This window comes from Panthera pardus, unplaced genomic scaffold (genome assembly GCF_024362965.1).
Source record: "Panthera pardus isolate Hobbes unplaced genomic scaffold, ASM2436296v1 HiC_scaffold_15, whole genome shotgun sequence".
NCBI classification, from domain to species: domain Eukaryota; kingdom Metazoa; phylum Chordata; class Mammalia; order Carnivora; family Felidae; genus Panthera; species Panthera pardus.
Genome location: NW_026526710.1, coordinates 69,191,361 through 69,214,943, shown reverse-complemented (window position 1 = coordinate 69,214,943; position 23,583 = coordinate 69,191,361).

Genomic DNA, 23,583 nt, shown 5'->3' with positions numbered 1-23,583 from the left:
AACCTAAGTGTCTATCTATAGCTGTATGGATAAGAAATATTATATACATATATGTATATATATGTAAAATAGAACACAATGTACCATAAAAAAGGATGAGATCTTGCCATTTGAGTAATGCAGATGGACCCAGAGGGTATTATCCTAAGTGAAATAAGTCATATTGAGAAAGACAAATACCATATGATTTCACTCATATGTGGAATCAAAAAAAAAAAGAATAAACAAAAAGCAGAATCAGACCTATAAATACAGAGACTGAACTAATGGCTGCCAGAGGGAAAGGGGGTAAGGGGATGAGCAAAAGGTAAAAAGGAGTGGGAGATACAGGCTTCCAGTCATGGAATGAATGAGTCACAGGAACAAAGGGCACAACATAGGAAATACAGCCGATATAAGAGCATTGTATGGTGACAGCTGGTAGCTATACTTGTGGTGAGCACAGCATAACCTATAGACTTGTTGAGTTACTATTTTGTACATCTGAAACTAGTGCAACATTGTGTGTCAATGATACTCAAAAAAATTTTTAAATAAATATCAATCAAGCAATCAATAAACAAAATAAAGTGCTGTCTTTATAGGCACTTATAAAATTGGGTCATGATTTTCTAATCTAATTATACAACATCTGTGTTTTAACTGAGGCATTTAGGCCATTTAAATTTAATATGAGTATTTACCTGGTTAGGTTTAAATCTATCAACTTGTCATTTGTTTTCAGTTTATCCTACTGGTCTTTTGTTCCCTTTCTCTCCCTCTTTTTTTTATTTTACTTCCTATGGGTTAACAATATTTTTAATAATTTCATTGTTATATCCTTTGCTGACTTATTAGGTAAAATTCATTGTTTTGCTATTTTAGTGATTGTTTTACAGTTATAGTACACATTTGAAAAATTTTTTAAACATTTATTTATTTTTGAGAGACAGAGAGAGACAAAGCATGAATGGGGAGGGGCAGAGAGAGAGGGAGACACAGGCTCCAGGCTCTGAGCTGTCAGTACAGAGTCCAATGTGGGGCTTGAACTCACGGACCACGAGATCATGACCTGAACTGAAGTCGGACTCTTAACCAACTGAGCCACCCAGGTGGCCCTATAGTACACATTTTTAACTTATTAAGTAATGTTATGCTATTTTGTGTATTCAAAGGATAGTATACTACCCACGTATAATACTATAACTTTGCAGTGGTATCTTACCTTTTTTCCTCTGTCAAACTTTGTGCCGCTGACCTCAAACATTTTACTTTTAGATATAACACCCACGCTGTAAATATTTCTTACTTTTCTTTAAACAGTTAGTTAACATTTTAATGTAATTCAAATATTAATTAACACATTTATATATTTACCATTGTAGATACCATTTCCAGTCTTCTTCTCTTCATTCCTTTGTTTAAATTTGTATTTCCATCTGGTATCATTTTTCATCTAACATTTCTTTTAGTGCAAGTCTGATGGTGATAAATTATTTTACCTTTTATATTTTGAAAATGTGTATAGTTTGCCTTTGATTCTTGAAAGACATTTTTACTGGGTATAAAAATCTAGGTTGACTATTTTTTTTTCTTCCAGTACTTTAAAATTATGCTTCATGATCTTTTCGCTTACACTGTTTTAGATGAGAAATGTACTGTCATTCTTATCTTTGTTCCTCAGCATGTAACATGTTTTTCTCCCCCTCTGGCTATATTGAAGATTTTCTCATTATCACTGTTTTTGAGCAATCTTATTATGAGGTGCTTTGGTGTGGTTTTCTCTGTATTTTTTATGCTTATCTCAATGAGATTCATTGAGGCTCTTAGATCTTTATAGTTTTCATCAAATTTGGAAAAATATCCACCATTATGTCTTCAAATATCCCTCCCAACTTTTGAGAACTCCATTTAAACCTATATTAGACCACTTAAAATTGTTCCACAGTTCACTGATGCGCTCTTCATTTTTAAAAATTCTCCTTTCTGGGGCGACTGGTTGGCTCAGTTGGTTAAGCGTCCAACTTCAGCTCAGGTCATGATCTTGCGATTCATGGGTTCGAGGCCCACATCAGGTTCTGTGCTGACAGCTTGGAGCCTGGAGCCTGCTTCAGATTCTGTGTCTCCCTCTCTCTCTGCCCCTCCCCAGCTTGTGCTCTGTCTGTCTTTCTCTCTCTCTCCCTCAAAAATATATGAACATTTAAAAAATTAAAAAAAAATTCTCTCTGTGTTTCACTTAAATAGTCTTTATCATTATGTCTCCAAGTTCGCTAATCTTTTTTTTCCTGCAATGTCTAATCTAGCATATTTTTCACCTCACACATTGTAGTGTGTATGTCTGAATCCATGTCACTAGTTTATTTTTTTTCTACTTAACTTAGTAAATTCATGGAATACAGTTATAATAACTATTTCACTGTCCTTGCCAGCTAATTCTTTTGTTTAGGTCAGTTTTGGTCCTTTTTCAACTAATTGATTTTTCCTCATTAGTGGATATGTTTTCCTTCCTTTTGTCATGCCCAGTAATTTTTAATTGGATACCAGATTAATTTTACATTTTTGGGTACTGAATATTTTGTATTCCTATAAATATTCTTCATTTTTGTTCTGCAACAGGAGTTACTTGTAAACAATTTCATCCTTTCCAGTCTTACTTTTAAGATTTATTAGACAAAATTATAGCAGTGCTTATGGGAGGGTTAATTATTCTCCATGATTGAGGCAAGATCCTCCTGTATATTCTTCCCAATACCCTGTGAATCATGGGATTCTCCAATCTTGCTAATGGAAACAGGTGATACTTTCAATTCTGTGTGAATGTAAAGCACTGGTATCCCTAATCATTTGAAGTGATCCTTTTCCTGGCCTGGAATAATTTCATCACATACATGATCTGATCAGCACTAAGCTAAATATCTGGGGAAGCCCTCTGTAAATGTCCACAGTCCTTCCCTGTGCAACTCTTTCTTCACCCATATTCTGCCCTATATAATCTAGTTTCTTCTCTGTGCAGCTCTCAACTGTCCCATACTCTGCTCTGTATAATCCAGCCCTCTTGATCTTTCTTACTTCTGCCTTAATTCAGGGATTCAACTAGCTTCCATCTGGGTTCTCCTCCTTGTACTGCAACCTAGAAATTCTCTCAGAGTGGTAATCTTGGGACAATTGTATAGCTGGCTTACTTAATTTGTTTTAAAAACTTTATTTAATAGCTTGTTGGCCACTGTCTTGAAATCCACTGTGTCACATATTTTGGTTTTGGTTTGTTATTGTTTGTTGTTGTTGTTGTTGTTGTTGTTGTTGTTTTATTGTTTCAGGCAGGAAGGTAAATCTGATCCGTGTTATTTCACCTTGGCCAGAAGCAGCAGTGTTGTTATTATTTTAAAATTTGCTTCTTTCCCTGGCAGCACTTATAACTGATTTCCTGTGTGATAACAGAGAGTTCTGGTCCTTAGCACATCTCCAAAATAATGGCTTGGACATTCCAATTCATCATTGGGTCTCCAAGGTTACCCAAGTGAATGGCAGTGCTGTAAAAATATAAGCATTTTCTATGTCTAACTGACAGAGGGAAATATAAAGTTTCAGGGGAGTTTCCATATAATGTCACATTTCTAGGTGTCCTGGAGTAGAACAACCTTCTACTTGATAAAAGAAATCACACAAATGATAATAGACTATTATCATTACTCAGTTGATTCTGTCTTCATTTAAAAAAGGCAAAACAAAACAAAACAAAAAACTATACAGTGTAAAGGATAGTAAAAAGAAAAGATTTAACGTATTTAAAAGAAAACTTCTTTAAAATTTTTTAATGCTTATTCGTTTTTGAGAGAGAGAGAGAGAGTTTGTGTGTGAGTGGGAAGGGGCAGAGAAACAGGAAAACACAGAATCTGAAGTAGGCTCCAGGCTCTGAGCCGCTAGCACAGAACCCGGGTGTGGGGCTCAAACCCATGGACTGTGAGATCATGACCTGAGCTGAACCACCCAGGTGCTTCTTTTAACATAAGCAGATAATTATGTACAAAAGTTTGGACCATTTAAAAACAAAGCACTGTCTATTTATTTAAATAAGTTACTTAAGATCTCTATGAAATAGTTAAATGAATGAGATTTTTTAAAACCTATTTGAGTTATTCTGTCTCATCACTAGTTTTTCACAAATTCTTTTAGTTACCGCATCAAACACAGATAAGAACTGCTGTCTGTGGCAGATGGCCCTGTTCTCTTTCATACCTTGAAGTGACAATTTTCTCTGTTAAATATATTCTCCAATTCATCCTGCTTTTTTCTTCCTTAAGTCTAAATTATATATTGATAAGTGTGCAGCATTTAAAAAAATTAAGCCTTTTTGTGTGCAGACACCAGTACACTTTCATTTGGGAAATATAAGTTTTCAGAAAAGAAGATCTTCACTGAGCCCAGAGCGGCAGGGCTCATTTGCCAAAACAGTATCGTCTGACTTGCATTTCAGTCTTTCAGCAGAAAGAATGAGAAGACTATAAACTGAGTAAAATTACCGCCCAATAAAGTCTTACCTATCTTAAAAAAGAGAGATGGCTTTCACAAACATATATTTGCTTTATTTTATTAAGCTCTGATGAGAAAATTTCATAAACTCTTATTACCTCTACACTGTGACAGAGAAGTCCTACATTTTTCTGCCTTTCAGGGATACATGAGGATTTATCCTATCTTTTGTTAGGAGTCTAGAAGAAAGAAGAACAGGGGCTGGGATCAGGAAGGGCTTCACTGGGTATGAAGTACTGAAGACAGGACTTAAACCATGGATAGCATTTCAGGTGTAGTTCCAAAGAAGACAGGGCACAAGTTGAGAGACGGCAAAGATGTCACACCTTCAGAAAGGAGTGGTTGGGTGATTTTGTTAAAGCGGCAGGTTTGTGTGGAAGGATGGTGCCAGCTAATACTGGAAAGAGAGGTTAGCTTTGTCGTGAAGGGGTTTAAAACCTAAGCTAGGATCCTTGTTCTTTAGTTAGCCACTGGTGGTTGTTAGATATTTCTGAGTAAAGGATATAAAAATAGATGTGCTTAAGGAGGGTGAACATGGAAACGGTGGTTAGACTAGATGGTGGACAGCATGAGGAGCATGTGACCTTAGGGATCAGGAGAGAAGTAATGGTTCCCTAAATCAACATGGCCTTTGTCAGATTAAATGTTCTTTCACAAACAGGATCTTATCCTTCTAATAATCAGGTAAGGTAAGTAGAAATACAAGAAAATCAAGGTTCAGTTCAGATCCTTTGATTCATGCCAAGGTTCTCTTCACCATACCATCCTGCATTTTGGCAACTTGGAAATCAACTCTACAACTAGAGATCAACTCTAAAACTTGGAGATCAACTCTTCAACTTGGAAATCAAGTTTACAACTAGAGATCAACTCTACAACTTGGAGATCAACTCTACAACTGTGAGACTTCAAATAGTGCTCAGCCTCAGAGGTTCTGGGAGTTCCTTCAAGGGCTGCAAATGTAGGCTCAAGGCTGTCAGTCCAGCCTCTTCTTACCATCACTGCCTTTCTTACATATTGGAATTTCTTATACAACTTCCGTTGACAAAGATGTTGTGGAGGCAAACAAATAAATCTAATTAAAAATTTAAAAATTGCCAATCTACAGAACTTTGTGACTCATTAGCTATGGGGTATGAGGGAGATAGGGAAATCAAGACTTCTTTCATAAGATTAGGGCCTGAGTACTTGGAACAATCATAGCAACAGCAATAGTAACAAGGAAAGCAGTCACAATTGCACCAAGAATCATAAAATACCTAGGAATAAACCTAACCAAAGATGTAAAAGATCTGTATGCTGAAAAGTATAGAAAGCTTATGAAGGAAATTGAAGAAGATACAAAGAAATGGAAAAACATCCCATGCTCATGGATTGGGAGAATAAATATTGTTAAAATGTCAATAATTCCCAAAGCAATCTACACATTCAAGGCAATCTCAATCAAAATTGTACCACCATTCTTCTCAAAGCTAGAATAAGCAATCTTAAAATTTTTATGGAACCACAAAAGACCATGAGTAGCCAAGTAATATTGAAGAAGAAGACCAAAGCAGGAGGCATCACAATCCCAGACTTTAGCCTCTACTACAAAACTATCATCATCAAGACAGCATGGTATGGGCACAAAAACAGACACATAGACCAATGGAATAGAAGAGAGACTCCAGAATTGAACCCACAAAAGTATGGCCAACTAATCTTTGACAAAGCAGGAAAGAATATCCAATGGAAAAAAGACAGTCTCTTTAACAAATGGTGCTGGAGAACTGGACAGCAATATGCAGAAGAAAGAAACTAGACCACTTTCTTACACCATTCACAAAAATAAACTCAAAATGGATGAAGGACCTAAATGTGAGACAGGAAACCATCAAAACCCTAGAGGAGAAAGCAGGAAAGAAACCTCTCTGACCTCTGCCGCAGCATTTTCTTACTTGACACATCTCCAGAGGCAAAGGAATTAAAAGCAAAAAATGAACTATTGGGACCTCATCAAGATAAAACCTTCTGCACTACAAAGGAAACAATCAACAAAACTAAAAGGCAACTGATGGAATGGGAAAAGATACTTGCAAATGACATATTGGATAAAGGGCTAGTATCCAAAATCTGTAAAGACCTCACCAAACTCCACACCCAAAAAAACAAATAATCCAGTGAAGAAATGGGCAGAAGATACGAATAGACACTTTTTTAAAGAAGACATCCAGATGGCCAACATGCACATGAAAAGATGCTCAACTTCACTCCTCATCAGGGAAATACAAATCAAAACCACACTCAGATATCACCTCACACCAGTCAGAGTGGCCAAAATGAACAAATCAGGAGACTATAGATGCTGGAGAGGATGTGGACAAATGGGAACCCTCTTGCACTGTTGGTGGGAATGCAAACTCATGCAACCACTCTGGAAAACAGTGTGGAGGTTCCTCAAAACATTAAAAATAGATCTACCCTATGACCCAGCAATGGCACTGCTAGGAATTTACCCAAGGGATGGATACAGGAGTGCTGATGCATAGGGGCACTTGTACCCCAATGTTTATAGCAGCACTTTCAACAATAGCCAAATTATGGAAAGAGCCTAAATGTCCATCAACTGACGAATGGATAAAGAAGATGTGGCTTATATATACAATGGAATACTACTTGGCAATGAGAAGGAATGAAATCTGGCCATTTGTAGCAACGTGGATGGAACTGGAGAGTGTTATGCTAAGTGAAATAAGTCATACAGAGAAAGACAGATACCATATGATTTTCATTCATATGTGGATTCTGAGAAATTCAACCGAAGACCAGTGGGGAGAGGAAAGGGGAGAAAAAGTTACAGAGGGAAGGAGGCAAACCATAAGAGACTCTTAAATACTGAGAACTGAGGGTTGATGGGGCTGGCGGGGAGGGGAAAGTGGGTGATGGGCATTGAGGAGGGCACCTGTTGGGATGAGCACTGGATGTTGAATGGAAACCAATTTGACAATAAATTTCATTAAATAAATAAATAAATAAATAAATAAGGAAAGCAGCAAGGCTGGTGTGGAAAGACAAATATACTAGGTTTGGTTTTTGATGAAGCTGAAGATATTGTTTAAACATTCTGCAGGATCTAAAGGATAGTTAATACCTAATTTCTACTCACAAAGATTTGAAATTTTTACCAAAAAATCCTAGTCATTAATTCCTAACAGTTAAAGTTAAATGAATAACTCAATCGATAAGTACTTCAAAGAGAAGAACTATTGTGGACTAAAGTCATCAGAGAACTCTTCACCAAAAGCTTAGAATTGATCTGCACTGTAAATACTGTCTAGATGGTTGACAGAGGATTTGGGCCAGAACAGAGCTGGGTGCTTACATAACTCGCCAACTCTGAATTGCATTAATTTGGTAAAAGCCAGTGGTTTATAATTTTGCAAATGTGTTAGGATGAGTTCATTTTCTGGCATTACCATAGGAAAACGTAGAGAGAGATTGTTCCAAACCCCAGAGACCCTCCCATGGACCCAGAGAAATCAGACAATGACAGCTTGATGTGAGATGCTACTGTTATCCGCATTCAAGGGTTGGTCCCTTGCTTTTCCATCATGTCTAGTGATGAGGTTGACTCTAGGTCAAACCAGACAGCAGGATGTGAGCATTCAGCTTCATGAATGTTTCCACAATATCAGTAAAGGGATCAGATAGAAGAGAAGAGGTAGCCCGGAAAGTAACAGCAGGTTCCACAAGAGAGAAAGGACATAACAAAACCAGAAGCCTAAAGAATTATGATGATTTTCTGTCTCTTCTCACTTCTATGTGGCAAATGAAAAATGGCTTCATCCATAGGCTCTGTATCTACTGGACATGGCTGGGACTTCTCAAGCCAGTCCTCTATGTGGGATTTCAAATGTCCTCTTACTCAAACAATACCATTTAAAAGGCCCTGGAGAAAACAGCAAAAATACAGATATGCCCACCAAGCCTCCTGAAAACTCTTCAGCCTAGAATTCGGCCTGAACAAAGAACCTTACAACATTCTCTTTTCCATCATTCTGAAAGATTGTAAAAGTTTCTAAATGTAATTTTTATCACCTTTCTTTCCTTTCCTTTCCTTTTTTTTTTTTACCATTTATGAACATATGTGTTTTTTATGATATTCACAACATGCTTGTGTCACAAGATTCAAATTTAATTTCCTGCAATTACTGCACAATATGCATGGCAAAAAATGATATAAAAATGACAGAAAATAATAAACAGTTACTCCATTTCTGCTAAGTTACCTTTTGGAAATAAAACTGAAGCATAACCCAGCCAAGGCTTTTGATTGGCTGTCTCCAACCCATGTTGTTTAGAGGCATCGGTAATAATCGTTAGAAAATTTCAAATCTTCCGATAGTAACAGGATTTAGTTTATTGGGAAATTATCATCCTGCATGTCTAGAGATTTAAGAGAGGTTGTAACTTCCTTCTTACTACTCAGGAAATGTGGAATTAGGGTGGTTAGCTAGTAGTTTATCAACAATGCTTTGCACCTTCTAATTTGGAGTCAAATGCACTTGAGTTAATTTATTCATATCATCAGGTCTCTCATTTCTTACAGGTAGCAATGACAAACTTACCAGACAAAAGCTTATTTATGAGAGAGGTGGAAGACACATCCTTCCTCCTACTATATCCGCGGAGGCATAAAGCACATCGATTAAGAGCTCTGAATCTGAGGAAAGCAGACTGGTTTAAAATCCTGCTCCACCACTTGGTAACAGAGACATTGGGACAAGACTTTTAACCATCATAAGCTTCAATGTCCCCTTCACTAAAATAGTCATTTGAAAGGTTTCTACTTTATACGTTTGTTAGGGATTAAGTGAGGTAATACATATAACATGCCTGGTAAAATGTAAGCATTTAATACATGTTAGCTATTGTTATAATGATAACGCCACCCACAACAATGGTGAGTGTCCAAGGCCTTTTTCAACATAGAGAATAGCTACGGTACCTTGAAGTAGAGGTAAGTGTACAGTAATTTCTGTTGCATGAGTGACACCTCCCACCTGTGTTTATTTGCTGAGTTCTAATTCAAGCATCCAAAAAAGGGACAAAATATGTTTTGCTTACTAGGTGTAATTTTCATGAAATGTCATCCCTGAATTGGCTTAACTTCTCCCAAATGTTCATGAGTGGGAGAAAATTCTCAAGTAAATAGGAAAAGAAAGGAAGAAAGGAGGAAGGAAGGGAGGGGGGAGGGAGGAAAGGATTGCAAGCCAGCAAGAATTGCAAAAGATAACTGATTTTAAAGATAAAATTGTTTGAAAAAAATAAAAAGAACAGAAAAGAAACACTAATTGACATCATCTCCCGCTAATTAAGGTGTATTGATACCATTATGTTGGCATTTGTTAGGCTACAGTTCTTCAAGGATGAGCCGTACTTTAGTTGTTTTTACTCCACTAAAACATAGAAAAGACCTTTCCTGAATGATAGTAGGTCTACTGTTCCAACTATTTCCTTTCTTTAGCTCACTCACTAACAAACAAATGACCCAGCTACTATGAAATAAAATGACATAACGGAGAATATTGGGGGATTATTTAAGACTCCCTCAAGTTGCCTCATTCCCTGGCTGTTCATTGTTTCTTGATATTTCAAGTCTTCCAGCCCTTGGATCGGGGTCAACAGGAATGCACTAGTCCAGGATGAATAAACATTCCTGAGACATCTTTACTTGAAGAACACAAAGGTGGAGGAAGGAGACCACTAGAAGGGAATGGACTCCTTGAATGAGATTGAAAGACAATGGCAAATTCTTAGACCAATTGTGTCTCTTGGCTGCCGAGAATCCTATGTTAAGAGTGAGTATGATCTCGTATCCAGGATAAGTGGGAATAAGTACCAGTCAAGAATGATTACTGAGCTCTGCATGGGCCCAGTATAAGAGCCACATGTTTATGTCATCCTTGGTCCAGAAGGTAGGGGCTCACATTGGATTATAAAGGAATCCAGCGTACAGGGCAGTGGTAATAAAGGAAATAAGGAAACTGGGGCCATAGAATCCTATTTTTCACAGAGAGATCATGCCAGTAGGTGACTGATCTATGGGCATCAATGAGTATCATGTCTCTTCTCTGCCACAGACACAGTCGAACAACAAAACCAGGACTGTTTAAACAACTGTGGATTGTCTACTATTTCCTACCACTACCACACTCACCCCCTGTATACACACACCTTCTCCTTTTATTGAATTGAACTAAACATCATTTGACATGAAAAATTTTTTAAGTTTTTTTGTCATGGAAGCCAAGGTCATCAATCTGTGTACATGTTTATCAATCAAAAATCTGTGTACATGTTTATCACTCAGGTATTTTTCATGTTTTTAATTTCATGAGTTTCACATGGGTTATTGAAACATTTTAATGAAAAGACAGCCATAATAATTTTTAAGTGATTCAACACACGTAGGTCTTGCCTAGCATGGAGTACATTTTAAAATGTGAGTAATAAGCCAGTGGCATGGAAACAGCAGGTTTCCACCAAAAACCATCTTGAAATCACATTTTGCACAGACCAAGTTCACGTGAACAGAAGTCTCTCGTCACCAGAATTTCCACTTCAGTTAACAACATTGAAACAATCCACTGGTATCTGCTTGAGTCCAAGGTCTTTCCATGGGCAAGTGCCCCCAAGCTAGTTCCCCTCAATGAAATAAGGGTCCGTGTACGGGAAACATGTACAGCTCCATTGTAATGTACATGTAAACATTCACGGAGTTGATTTATTGTGACCCCCATTTTCTTTTGAATTAATACCAAATGGAAAAGAAAATGCTTTAAAATTAAATGTTTCATAACAGTCACTCATGGAAAACAGTGCTAGCAGATGTGGACCGAGCATTATAATGTTGGCTCAAAACTGTCAAAAGTAAATCAGTGACCTTTTTTGCACGAGCAGAGGCTTAAGACTCAAAGAACTTTTTCCTTAGGCTGCATTAATGCAAGTAGAGTCTCCATATCCTGCACAGTGCTCTTTGGAACACATTTATTAAATTTGTTTTCAGTGCTGGTTCCCTAAAGGTAAGAGGGACAGTGACATATGAGGATAGAATTGTTCAGAAGAGGACAAATGTAAGGGAGAGGGGAGCTCAAGAATCATGTGTTATAAGAAGCAAAGGAAGTGGATATGAGTTTTAAAAAGTGTAAGTTGTCTTCACGTAATTACCAGGATAATCTGAGGAATAGAAGCAATCTATTCTTTGTTGTTTCCCAGAGTAGAATGAAGATGAGGTTGAGATATTAGAAAAGCAAATTTTACCAAGATATGAATGTTTCCAAAGATCAGAGATTTGTCTTCCCCATTATGACTTGTTCCAGTCTTTACTGGTTGGTGTGCTTTAACCTCAATAAGGGTTTCCATGCTCTGGGAGGAAGGGGGTACTGCCTTCAAAAAACTCTGTTCATCTAATTTCCTATCACGCTTTGGTCTCTGCATTTGATTCCAGTCAGTCTTCATCTATCTATCTGTCTGTCTAACATTTATCTCATAACAACCAACAAATGGACCCATTTGTTAATTTTGTCAATCAAATATTTTCATTGATAAAATCATGTTATAAATGCACTCAACTGACTCGCTATTTAGAGGAAACAGAATACAAATCTTTTGTTAAGAATCCTTTTGCAGTGCAAATAATTCCTTCCAAAATGAAACTTTCCCCCCTTGAATTGGTATTTTTTACACAGAGACATCTGTATATCCCAACAGTGCAGGATAGCCCACAAATCACGAAATAGAAGAAATTCTGAATCTTACAACACCGAGGATCAACTCTACTCCTCCTCTCACTGAATAAACACTTCATTAGAATGCTTCACACTGGAAATATTAACACCAAATTAATGAAGTTCAATGCCATCAGGGAGCTACGACATTAACTTCTTGTGCTCTGTGAGGGAATTAAAGTCCTTTTTATAGAGTTCCTTCCCAAGTGTAGCACTAACTAGCTATGAGTTTTGCCTCAGCTACTTGAACTTCAATTTCCTCATCTATAGAATGGCGGTAACAGCACTATATGTCCTTGACCATGAGAACTGCGTCCAAATATACGGCCACATGTAAAACATGCAGCTTCAGGGTGCCTTGAAGGAGCAGCCTCTGTTCTGCCTGGGGTGGCCACATCAGGAATATCTGAAGACAGAAGGAATCTTTAAAGGAATCTTTAATCCAATGCCAGGCAGCACCGCAGCTATCAAAGTACTTTTAATATAACCTTTTCCTTCTAGTTTCTCTAGCAAGATTCGTAATTAGAGAACCATCCCATCTAAAGCAGTGAATGACAATAATGTTATCTAAAGTTGTAACCAAGAGTAGACAGTTAACAACATGCTTAGGAGTTAGTATTTAGAGGGCTTTATATGAGATTAAAGCAATTATTACAGAAAAACACTGGATAATTTATGAAATCTTATTTTCAGGGGGGCAAATGTGGGAGTTTTCTTAGGGGCAGAATCACATTTTGTATGTTCTTGGCACCGTTTTAAAAAAACATATATCTTTCTTTCTGCTAAAAGGTTCACATGGTCTCCAAGCTACTATGTTGGTGAGGTTTCTAGTGAGTAGCAGATAGCAGTATTTTTACAAGCATGAATATTTACCCCATCAGGTCAATGCCCAACTGGTCTCTGGAATGTCTACAATCACAAAGATATGCTATGATGTACCATTATGTTCTCCAATCCAACAATTTATGTTTTCAACAATCCAACATCTAGCACTATCCTCTACTGATGAAATTTTTCTCCCTCCCTCCCCTTCCTTCCTTCCTTCCTTCCTTCCTTCCTTCCTTCCTCCTTCCTTTCTTTTTCCTCAAAATTAAATGAAAACCGCAAGTCTGGTCGGGAGGACAAAAATGGCTGTGACACTTGCTGTGTGACTTCAGGCAAATCATTTCCCCTCTTAGTCTCTGTTCTGTATTTGTATATAAGCAGGTGGGATGTGACTAGGAGTTGGCAAACCTCTGTCTATGGGCAACTCTGGCCTGCTGCTTGCTTCTGTATGATTTGAAAATAGCTTTTACATTTCTAAGTCATTGATAAAAGATCAAAAGAAGAAGAATATGTTGTGACATGTGGAAATTATAAGAAATTCAAATTTCAGTGCCATAAATAAAGTTTCATTGGAATGCAGCCACACCCATTCATTTATGTATTCTCTATGGCTGCTGTTGTGCTAACATGGCAGAGCTGAGCAATTATGACTGAGATCATAGGGCCTGAAAAGCCAGAAATATTTACCATCTGGCTCTTTGAAGAAAAAGTTTGCTGACCCCTATACAATTACTAAGGTCCTTGCCAACTCAAATCGTTCATAATTTCTTCCCACTAACTTAATTTTAACTGCCTTTCTTTCCCTGATCTTTAGGCTTGTAAGAATTATGGAAACAGAATCTAAAATAAGTGAAGCAATATCAACAAAGTGATATGGCAAAGCTGGGGATGGAATGCAGGCCTTACTTTCGTGTCCTCCACAGTTGTCTGCCTCTCTTATCTCTATGGGGTCATCTTTTCCTGTGAACCTCTGCACCTCCCCTTTGACCTTTCTTGCTTGGGCTCACTAAGGTCACTTCTTGTACACACCACCCCTGTCCTACTGTATTGTAATAATAATAGGCCCTTAGATTTCTATAAACATGCCAAACTAAAGAAGGGGGTATGACTTTATTTTACAAAATAATAAACAAAAATTCCAATGGAATGGAGGTAGAATTAAAACCCTAATCTTACGATTCCCCATCTGGAGCTATTACTCTTGTGTCCTTTGTCAGTGGTTCCTTCCAGAAATTCAAATGATTTATTGCTAACATTTGTTGAGCATTCGTGATTAAGTGTAGATAGAGTCTTGAACTTGGGAAGCAGTCATTTTGTATGTCCTCAGAGTCACGGTCAGACAGCCTTCCTCTCTTCCATCACCTTCAATCCCTTTGCTGTTTGCATTGTCTAGGTACAGTTGCCTTGAAAAGAATAGGTGCTCTCTTGTAAACTGTATAATCAAATAAAAACTGTTACCTGAAATCTTCTCTTTTTTATTACACACAGAATATGTATAACATTCTCACATAGATAGGCTTTATCCCCTGAACATAAGATTTCATAAAATATCAAGAGGTTGTAGGTAAATTTCTCTAAATGTCAACTCCGACCAAGACTTTGTAAAACATCTACTCCTGATCACAGCTTTAGAGAGCACCTTTGTCATTCTAGGGCATGGATCCTCTCCTCTAACTAACCTCTTTAAGTGGACAATCAGATATTTTTGCAGATGTACCAGGGTGACAAGTATAATAACAAATCTCAGTGAAACTCAAATTTGGGTATTTTTTTAGTAATGAAAAAAAAGAAGAATATATGTAATCTTTTAAAGGCCCTAAGAGTAAACTTGTTCAGTGATTTGAATTTAGTAAGTCATTGATAAATTCAGCAAATATTTACTTTTGCCTTCTGGGCTCAGGATCCTCTGCCAAATATTATAGAGTGTAGACAATAGTACAACTAGGAAGGGCAAGACAACTAAGACACAGAAGAGTATCACAACATGACTGTAAGGGGGCCCACAAATAAATGTCTATGGAAGTTTACAGGTCCATGTTCCGGGTTGAACATGGATAGTTTCTTGGAGAATGTAGCTTGTGACCTGTTCCTTGAAAGCTTGGGAGGATTTCACTGGAAAATATAAAAGAGATATTTTTGACCTGGATGAAGACATATGGCCTGAACAGAGGCCAACTGAAATGTGTCCCTGAAAATTCCTCTAGCAGATTTTTTTTTCTGGGTTTATTACTAAAAATAGAAAAAGAAAAAGGATAAAGTGTAGTTTTGAAGTCGGGATTTTTCTTCATTGCTTTTTCTCACTTCATATCTTTAGAGTTCAAGTGCCCTTTGAAGACATCTCTCTAAAGCTTTTACAAACTAATCTGAGGACATTTGTACCTAATTTATCCAGAGATGATAGGCCCTTGTACCGCACACATGGTCTGCATATTCTCGATTGCTACAGCCATTCTGATGATCCTTTTTATTGGTTTTATGATGGTGATAAAAAGGAAGTGTGTTGCATTTGCAAAGATTTTTAAAACATTATTTATACTTAGGATATCTGGTTGCATGCCCCTAAGTGCTGAAAATGAGTGGATTTGACTAAATAATGTGAAATAATACGGGAGTAATAGAAATGCGTTTGTCTGTCATCATGAGGAGTGTTAGGGCAGGAGGATTAGGGAAAAAGACTTTGAAAATCAGAGTTCTTGTTAGTGCCTCTTAATGGACTAACAATTTAGATCTAATTGATCACAGCTTTAATTGTCCATAATCTCTATATACTAGGGTAGCCTTGTGGGATATTACTAATCAAATTAAAACTAATTCAAAGCAATCTCCAATTACAGAATGTTTTGTCTCTCCTTTCAGGCTTGGGGAGTCAGGGGCAATGTTGTGTTGATGACAGGCTGAGCCACGTGCCACACAGGAGTAAATGGTTTCGAAGGCTCATTTTCACAGTATTGTGCTGCGTAGTGGACTTACGCAATTGTATCTGACAAAAAAAAAAGACTTAATTTTTTTTTAACTAAGAGAAAATGATGACACAATTATGCTTCCAGTTCAAACATATGAATCTGCCAAGCCCTTCACATCAGGCTTCATGGTGGCCTCATTCATTAGCAACACACAGAGTCAAATAAAGTGTTATAGACTGAATGTTTGTGTCTCCCCCAGATTCATATGTCAAAGCCCTATTTCTCCCCCTGACTCCATGTAGTGATATTAGGAGATGGAGATCTTGGAAGGTAATGAAAATTGGATGTGGTCTTGAGGGTGGAGCCTTTGTGAATGGGATTAGTGACCTTGTAAGGGTCCCACAGGAGCTTGCTTCTTTCTCTTCTCCCCATGGAAGGATGCAATGAGAAGACAGACTTCTACAAGCTAGGAAGTGGGCCCTCTATGGATATCTGATCTGTACTGCCCAGACCCCAGAACTGTGAGAAACAAATGTCTGTTGTTTCAGCCACCCGGTCCATGGAAATTTGTTACAGCAGCTCAAACTGATTAAGATGGGAAGTGATAGAAATCCTTGTGAACCTGAGGAGTAGGTATTTTTGTTACAGGTCAGTGTTGAATCATGTGATTTTATCGTGTTGGGTTGTTGACCGGGGAGATGAGTGAACTTTCACGACTCTACTTTAACAGGGCAAACCTTAGCCCAAAATCCCTGTAGTCACCACCACAAGAAAACACGGGAAAACAAACCAGACTTTCCCATCCCTAACTCACGGCTGAATCCATCCACATACACTTTTTCTTGGTACATGAAAAATGCTTCTCCATTAAAAGCATTTTTAACTAACAAGGAGAGGGACATCATTTTGAAAATCTACTCAGTGGTTGCTAAAGGCTGCTAAAAATGTCACAAAAGACCGCAGATTTGTGCCACATATTAGGTAGGCCTTGTTTGGGGGCTGGTGGCAATTCTCATATCTATCCCTAGCTGTTCTCCAAGATGAAATGTTTCCAGCCTCAGTCCCCATAGCTGCCGTCAACTTCTTAGCCTTCGGAATCTTCCCATGTAGCCATATAGAGCATCTCCTACCTTCTCGCTGTAAGTCACATTTCCTGAATTTATCTGTTACTAGGAGAGTGGCACCCTCCATAGATGTTTTCAAGTACCCCATATTTACCTACCTCTTAACTCTTCCCATGCTGTATTAAAGTTGTCTATTCATATGCCCACGTTGCTCATATGACTGTGAAATTCTTGGGGACAGAAACAATATCTTATTCATATAGTATCCCCAGTATCTAGCACAGATCATGGTACAGAGTAAGCGCTTTATTAATATGTTGAATGAATCTGTAATTTCTGTGTGTATGGCCAAGTCCGAGCAACTTCTGTTCTTATCCTGTACTTGGTTTGAAGCAGAATTCAGCTCATGAGTGCATTTTAGAGCTCCAGTTCCATAGGGCATTGGACAAAATGGTTTTTAACGTCTCATGCAGAGATGGGAAGATAATTCACATCAAACCCTATCCAGAACACAAAATTCTTATTCCTCATTAAACAATCTCTGGTCTTCCCATCAAAATTAGTTTTCTCAGTCAGTTTCTCATCTCTTACCACCTCGCTTACACCATGTTCCTCTAAAAGGTCCCTCTCTGTTGTCTCTGCAATTCATGTCCTCCCCTCTCCTTGCAAACCCCATTGAAAACAAGTTGGCAAATTAGCTAAACAAGGATGATCTCATTTTCCTCAGTACGCTAGAATGTTATAGGCTAAAGGAGAAGGAATGGGGAGGGGTCTGAGTTAACCACAGATAATGGATTAATTAATGACCAATAGCAGGCTAAAAGCTGATTAGAGAACACATTGTTTATTCAAACTACTTCATCTTTTCTTTTCAATTTCTTGCCTGTTCTCTGCCTTCCTATTGCACATTTTTCTGAAGCTCAGCAAATATTTTGAGAAATCTGTCAACAATTCCTCTAGTTGAGTCCTCTAACAATTTTAATTTTTTTTTAATGTTTATTTATTTTTGAGAGAGAGAGGGAGACACAGAATCCGAAGTAGGCTCCAGGCTCTGAGCTGTCAGCACAGAGCCCAACGCAGGGCTCAAACCCAGGAACTGCGAGAGCATGACCTGAGCTGAAGTTGAAGTCAGATGCTTAACGGACTGAGCCACTGAGGTGCCCCGAGTCTTTTAAAGAAGGTACTACTTCTTTAAAATTACTGAAAGTTGTTGCCTTTGAGGAATAACTTCTAAACTTGGGACCAGTCTCTTACCAAAAGCTTTTTGTTCCTTAATGAAGATGATAAGATATTTCTGCAACTAACACTAGGTATTCAAGTGGAATTCCTGGCCACAATAACACAGAGGCATAATAACACCATCTACCTCATAGGGCCACTAGGAGTACAAAGAGAGGTACTACAGTTTCTAGAACATTGTGAATAAATCTTAGTTTTTATTGATGATAATATTAATTAATGCCAATATTGATTAACGACTATTATAATCTTGAGGAATTGCCTCAAGAATTTGGGCAAAGGGCCTTAAAAAGATAGTATACAAAGGATCCTTACTAATTATTAGCATACTGCACTTGCAACTGAACTTAAACTAATAGCCATTTTTAGTACAATTATTAATTACTACTGCTACAACCTGAGGCATTTTGCCCTAGACCTTCCGAACATACTTGATTACGAAGGACGCTGGGCTCCAAATTCTCTAACAAGAAAGTCAGCTGTAATTTTTCTATTAAGTAGCAAAATCACATGGTTTTCTATGTCCTTCCTCCTCTTAGGGTATTTTCTTGTAGACACAAAAGCAAGCATGGAAGTTTTAGAAGAAACTAATATATCAATGGGCAATCATGTTGATTATGGACATGAGTAGCTTTTTTTCAGGAAACTTTTGAAATAAAATTAGAAAGAATGGGGAATAAATAAAAATTTGATTTCCAGGACAAGATGTCTTGTGGTTAAATCTACAAAGGCAAGGAAGCCTAGATTTCACAGAAACTGTCTGCATCCACAGCAAAAATGACAATAGTGTAAAGGTAGATTGAGTTCCACTTTTGTGATGTTCTACTAGATATTCTAGTGTAACAGAAGGGAAGCCAAGGAAAAACTGGCCTTTACAGGACCATCTGGGAGACGTTCCCTGGGAAATTCAAGATTAGGGATCCTGCATTTGAGTCATTTGTGGCTTAATTCAGTGGAGAACCTTATGAGATGAGACTCCTTAGTTCAAGGAAAGAAGGGCTTTAAAATCCTATAAACAAAGGCTTCTAGGAAATCAAATAGCTCTTACCAAACATCTGATGAATTAAGTGCAAATGATTTAGAAACATGTGGATTAAATTTCCTTTAAAGTGCACATGGGTTTAAAAGTTAAAAGGGAAAAATTTGCTTTATGAAAGTCATTTTGGGTTTTGTTAAACCCAATAAAAGGAGGCAGGTCTGTGTTTCCTCCCATGAATGTATCAGTGTATTAAATGTTCCAGTAATAATCACTTATTGTTCAAATTCTACAAGATTCCTTGGGGTAAGGCTGAGAATGAAATTCTGTATTCTGTATAAGGCAAGACTTAAGGAATATCTAAACCGACCACAGGAAGATTTGGGTTTCTCTTACATATGTCAAGAAATTACAATATATAAAATTTTAGGACAAGTTCTGAACTAGATAAAGCCATATATTCTCTAATCTTATAAAGAGTGATTGTAATGAAAAGAAAACAAAGTGTGGAATCCAAATTAGGTTTGGGCCTCTCCACTTACAAGCTGTGTAATCTTGGGAAAATAACTGGCCATCTCTCAATCATACTTTAATAACATCTGCTTAAAAAGACTGCTGTGAGGATCCTAATGAAGAGTGTACATACAGATACTAGGTGAGTTGTTAACATTTTATAAAGGTACTCTTTCCCTTAGGTTTCAGCGATACAGAAAACATAAATATATACCTACTTTCTAATCCATTGGGAACATTAAGAAGCTAACTGAAAATCAAAGAAAGGTAGTTTTCCTTTAGGTTATCAGACTCACAGGTTAATGATCTATTAAGATCTCAGAAATTCCCCTTTAAGCTGTTAAGTATTTATCACCTGTAAGAATATTTGCCAAAATCTATTCCTTGAATCAACATTTATACAACATGATATGGTTTCAAAATAACATTGAATGATCAGAGAAGTTTGCGAACCACCGCATATTCTAATAGGGAGTCAAGATGATCTGTAGCATATTAAAATCACTGAAAAAAAGACATGAGTGAATCAGGTAACCCCTCCCCTCTTTTTTTAGCCTTGTTAATATCATGGAACACACTTTTACAAATCCTTTAAGAAAATGAGTTTTTTTCTGTATACATTGGCTTGTGTAAATAAGGATTTCCTTTAATTTTCCCTGCACCCTCAAAAAATTTCTTCAAGCTTCTAGAAACAAGAGGAGAAAGTTAGTTTCCTATTCCAGGATGTAACATGAAAACTGATCTTCCATTATCCATATCTTAAAGATTTTATTTTAGCACAAGGCCTGCATGTAACAAGTACTTTATAAATACTGACATATAAACTTTGGCCTTTTAACTTTTTTCCACTCTAAATAGTTTCTTTATTCATGCCTCATGTAAAGTTGCTCTATACTCTTGACAATTTTAATTACCTTATTCTCAGTCTTCTCCAGCTTTTTATTTCTCTCTTGAAGTAGACAGATCAGAACAGCCTTGAAGTATTTCAACTGTGGACACCCTACATGTAAGACAAGATTTGCTGTTTTGTTTCTGATGATGCCCAGCACCTTGTAGACCTTCCTGGTGTAAACTCAGGAGGGAAGTAGATTTCCACCTTGGACTCTAGTCTGTAACATATAGTCTGCATGTCACTTTTGTTTTATTGAAATCTTGTATTAAAAATGAGGTATATTGGGTACCAGAGTGGCTCAGTTGGTTGAGCATCCAAATTCGGCTCAGGTCATGATCTCATGGTTTGTGGGTTCAAGCTCCATGTCAGGCTCTGTGGTGACAGCTCAGAGCCTGGAGCCTGCTTCGGATTCTATATCCCTCTCTGCCCCTCCCCTGCTCTCTCTCTCTCTCTCTCTTTCAAAAGTACATAAACATTAAAAAAAAATTTAATAAAAAATGAGATATATTAAGATCTCAATATGCTATGATTTAAGAATACTGTATAAAATTTCTTTTTGAGGAGTTTTCACTACATATTGCATGTGATGGTAATTTGAAGCCAACATTTAAAAAAAATTTGACCTTACTAATCTGCCTTCTCAGAGTTCAGCTCATTGCCATGGCCTTCTCCCTTCTGCTCTTTCCCCATGCCTTTTAAAAATCCTACTGTCTTTATCAAACTTCCTTCCTTTTCTTTCATTCATAGCTCCTATTATTATCCCTGCATTCCCTTATATGTTTATTTACATATTATTCATACAAAAGAATCCTCAAAAAAAGTTCCACATCATATACATTTCATATGAAATTCCTATATATTATCTCTTTCTTTTTTAAGATTCACAGGGCACATTAGTACAAAAAGGCTCTGAGAAGTCCTGCAGAAAAAGAAACCTGGTGAACAAAGTTTTGTCCAGTGTGTCCAAAGTATTGATCACTGTACACTATTTCTTAATTAATATCCAGTTTAGAAATAGACTGATTGGAAAGGCTCATGTTAAGAAGTTTATTATCTCCTGTGTACAGCACAGTGCCCAGCACTTGATAAACACATGAAGAGTTTTTACAAGTCCTTCTGGAGTTCAGTGAACACACAGAACAATTAAAGCGGGAATTAGAGAACCTGAACTATGCTTTCAGGATGCCGAGTGGCAAACAATAGAAACCAGCCTTGTTAAATTTAAGAGGAAAATAAATTTTTTTAAGGATAATAAGTAGCTTCCAGTATCTCTGGGTCAAAAGTTTAGAGACTACTCAGCCAGGGACATCTAGAATGACAATAATGTTCTCTAAAGCTGTGATTAGAAACATTTATTTTTAGAGAAAGAGAGCGTGAGGATGAGGGCCAGAGGGAGGGAGGGAGAGAGAGAGAGAGAGAGAGAGAGAGAGAGAAGAAGAAGAAGAAGAAGAAGAAGAAGAAGAAGAAGGAGGAGGAGGAGGAGGAGGAGGAGGAGGAGGAGGAGGAGAGAGAATCTCAAGCAGGCTCCACACTCAGTGCAGAGCCTGATGTGGGGCTTGATCCCCCAACTCTGAGACCATGACGCGAGCCAAAATCAAGATTCAGATGCTCAACTGACTGAGCTACCCAGGCCCTCCTAATTAAAAACATTTTTAAGTTTATTATTGTTCTCTTTTCATTGTTTTTAGCAGTGGAAGTATGGTATTGTGGCAAAGAGACATGGGTTTGCATCCCAGCTTTTTCTGAGCCTTGACCTAGAAAAGTCAGCCATTCAATCTGAGTTGTGCAGAATAATGATCATAGAACATACTTTGGAGGGCTCTTAGGAGGCTGAAATAAGAAAACACATGTTAAGCTCTTGGTACACAGTAGATGATTCATAAAGGGTAGCTATGCTATATTTTAAAGAGAAATGTGTTTCTAATTCAGGGAATAATCCTTTCATCACTTGGAAACATTGAAGGTCCAAGGAAGAGGGGGCAGGTGATCAGGACACAGGCTTTTACTGGGAATCTGCACTTGTCCAGTCTGATTTTGGCCCATCATGTCTTGATGGCAGAGGTCTCACCTTAAACCCAAACCTTAGGGACTCTTCTGGCATATGCCTCCTTTTAGGGAGAAGGCTAAATGTTTGGACCAGATGACTTTAACTTCAATTTTTTTTAATGATTTATTGATTCTAATTAAAAAATTTTTTAATGTATAGCAGAAACTAGTTAGCTTTAATTTAGGACTGACATTTACATCCTGCCTGGGAAGTAAGAATCCAAGGTGGACAGTTCATTTTCATTTTGGTGAAAAGCATCATTTAAATGTCAGAAAACTGCATATTTAACATTTGCAGTAATTAAGGGACTTTAATTTAATAATAAATCTCTCTGTCTTTATCTATTTACACACTTTCCTCTGTCCTGGTCTGGCACTTTCCTTAGTGAATCAACTATCACTAATTGCTTCTTTTTGAAGTGTAAATATGTTTTAATTCTTCTTACAGGCCAAGTAGCACGTTTACTATTTAATTGGTAATTACTTCTTCCATGAATTACTTCCTTTTGGGGGCTTCTCCCAGGGGAGCAAAGAATTTTGTTTACACTTTGCCACCGTGGAAATCAATCTCTCTCTAATTCTGAGGGAGCCTGCTTCATGACATTCACCTCCAACAGGCCTTCCTCTGAGAGCCACACTCATCACAACTGCCAATGGGGACAGTACAGTGTCTCACAGGGACAGACTGGATGAGGATGGAAAGAGCATGGAAATACTTTGTGATTTTAATTTGCCTTACATTGCAGAGTACACGTTTAATATTACAAATCTGTAGCTGAATGATGGTTGACTTACATTTAAGGGTTCGGGTTGTCAAGGTCTACCCTAAGGTCTATTAGCCAAAGTG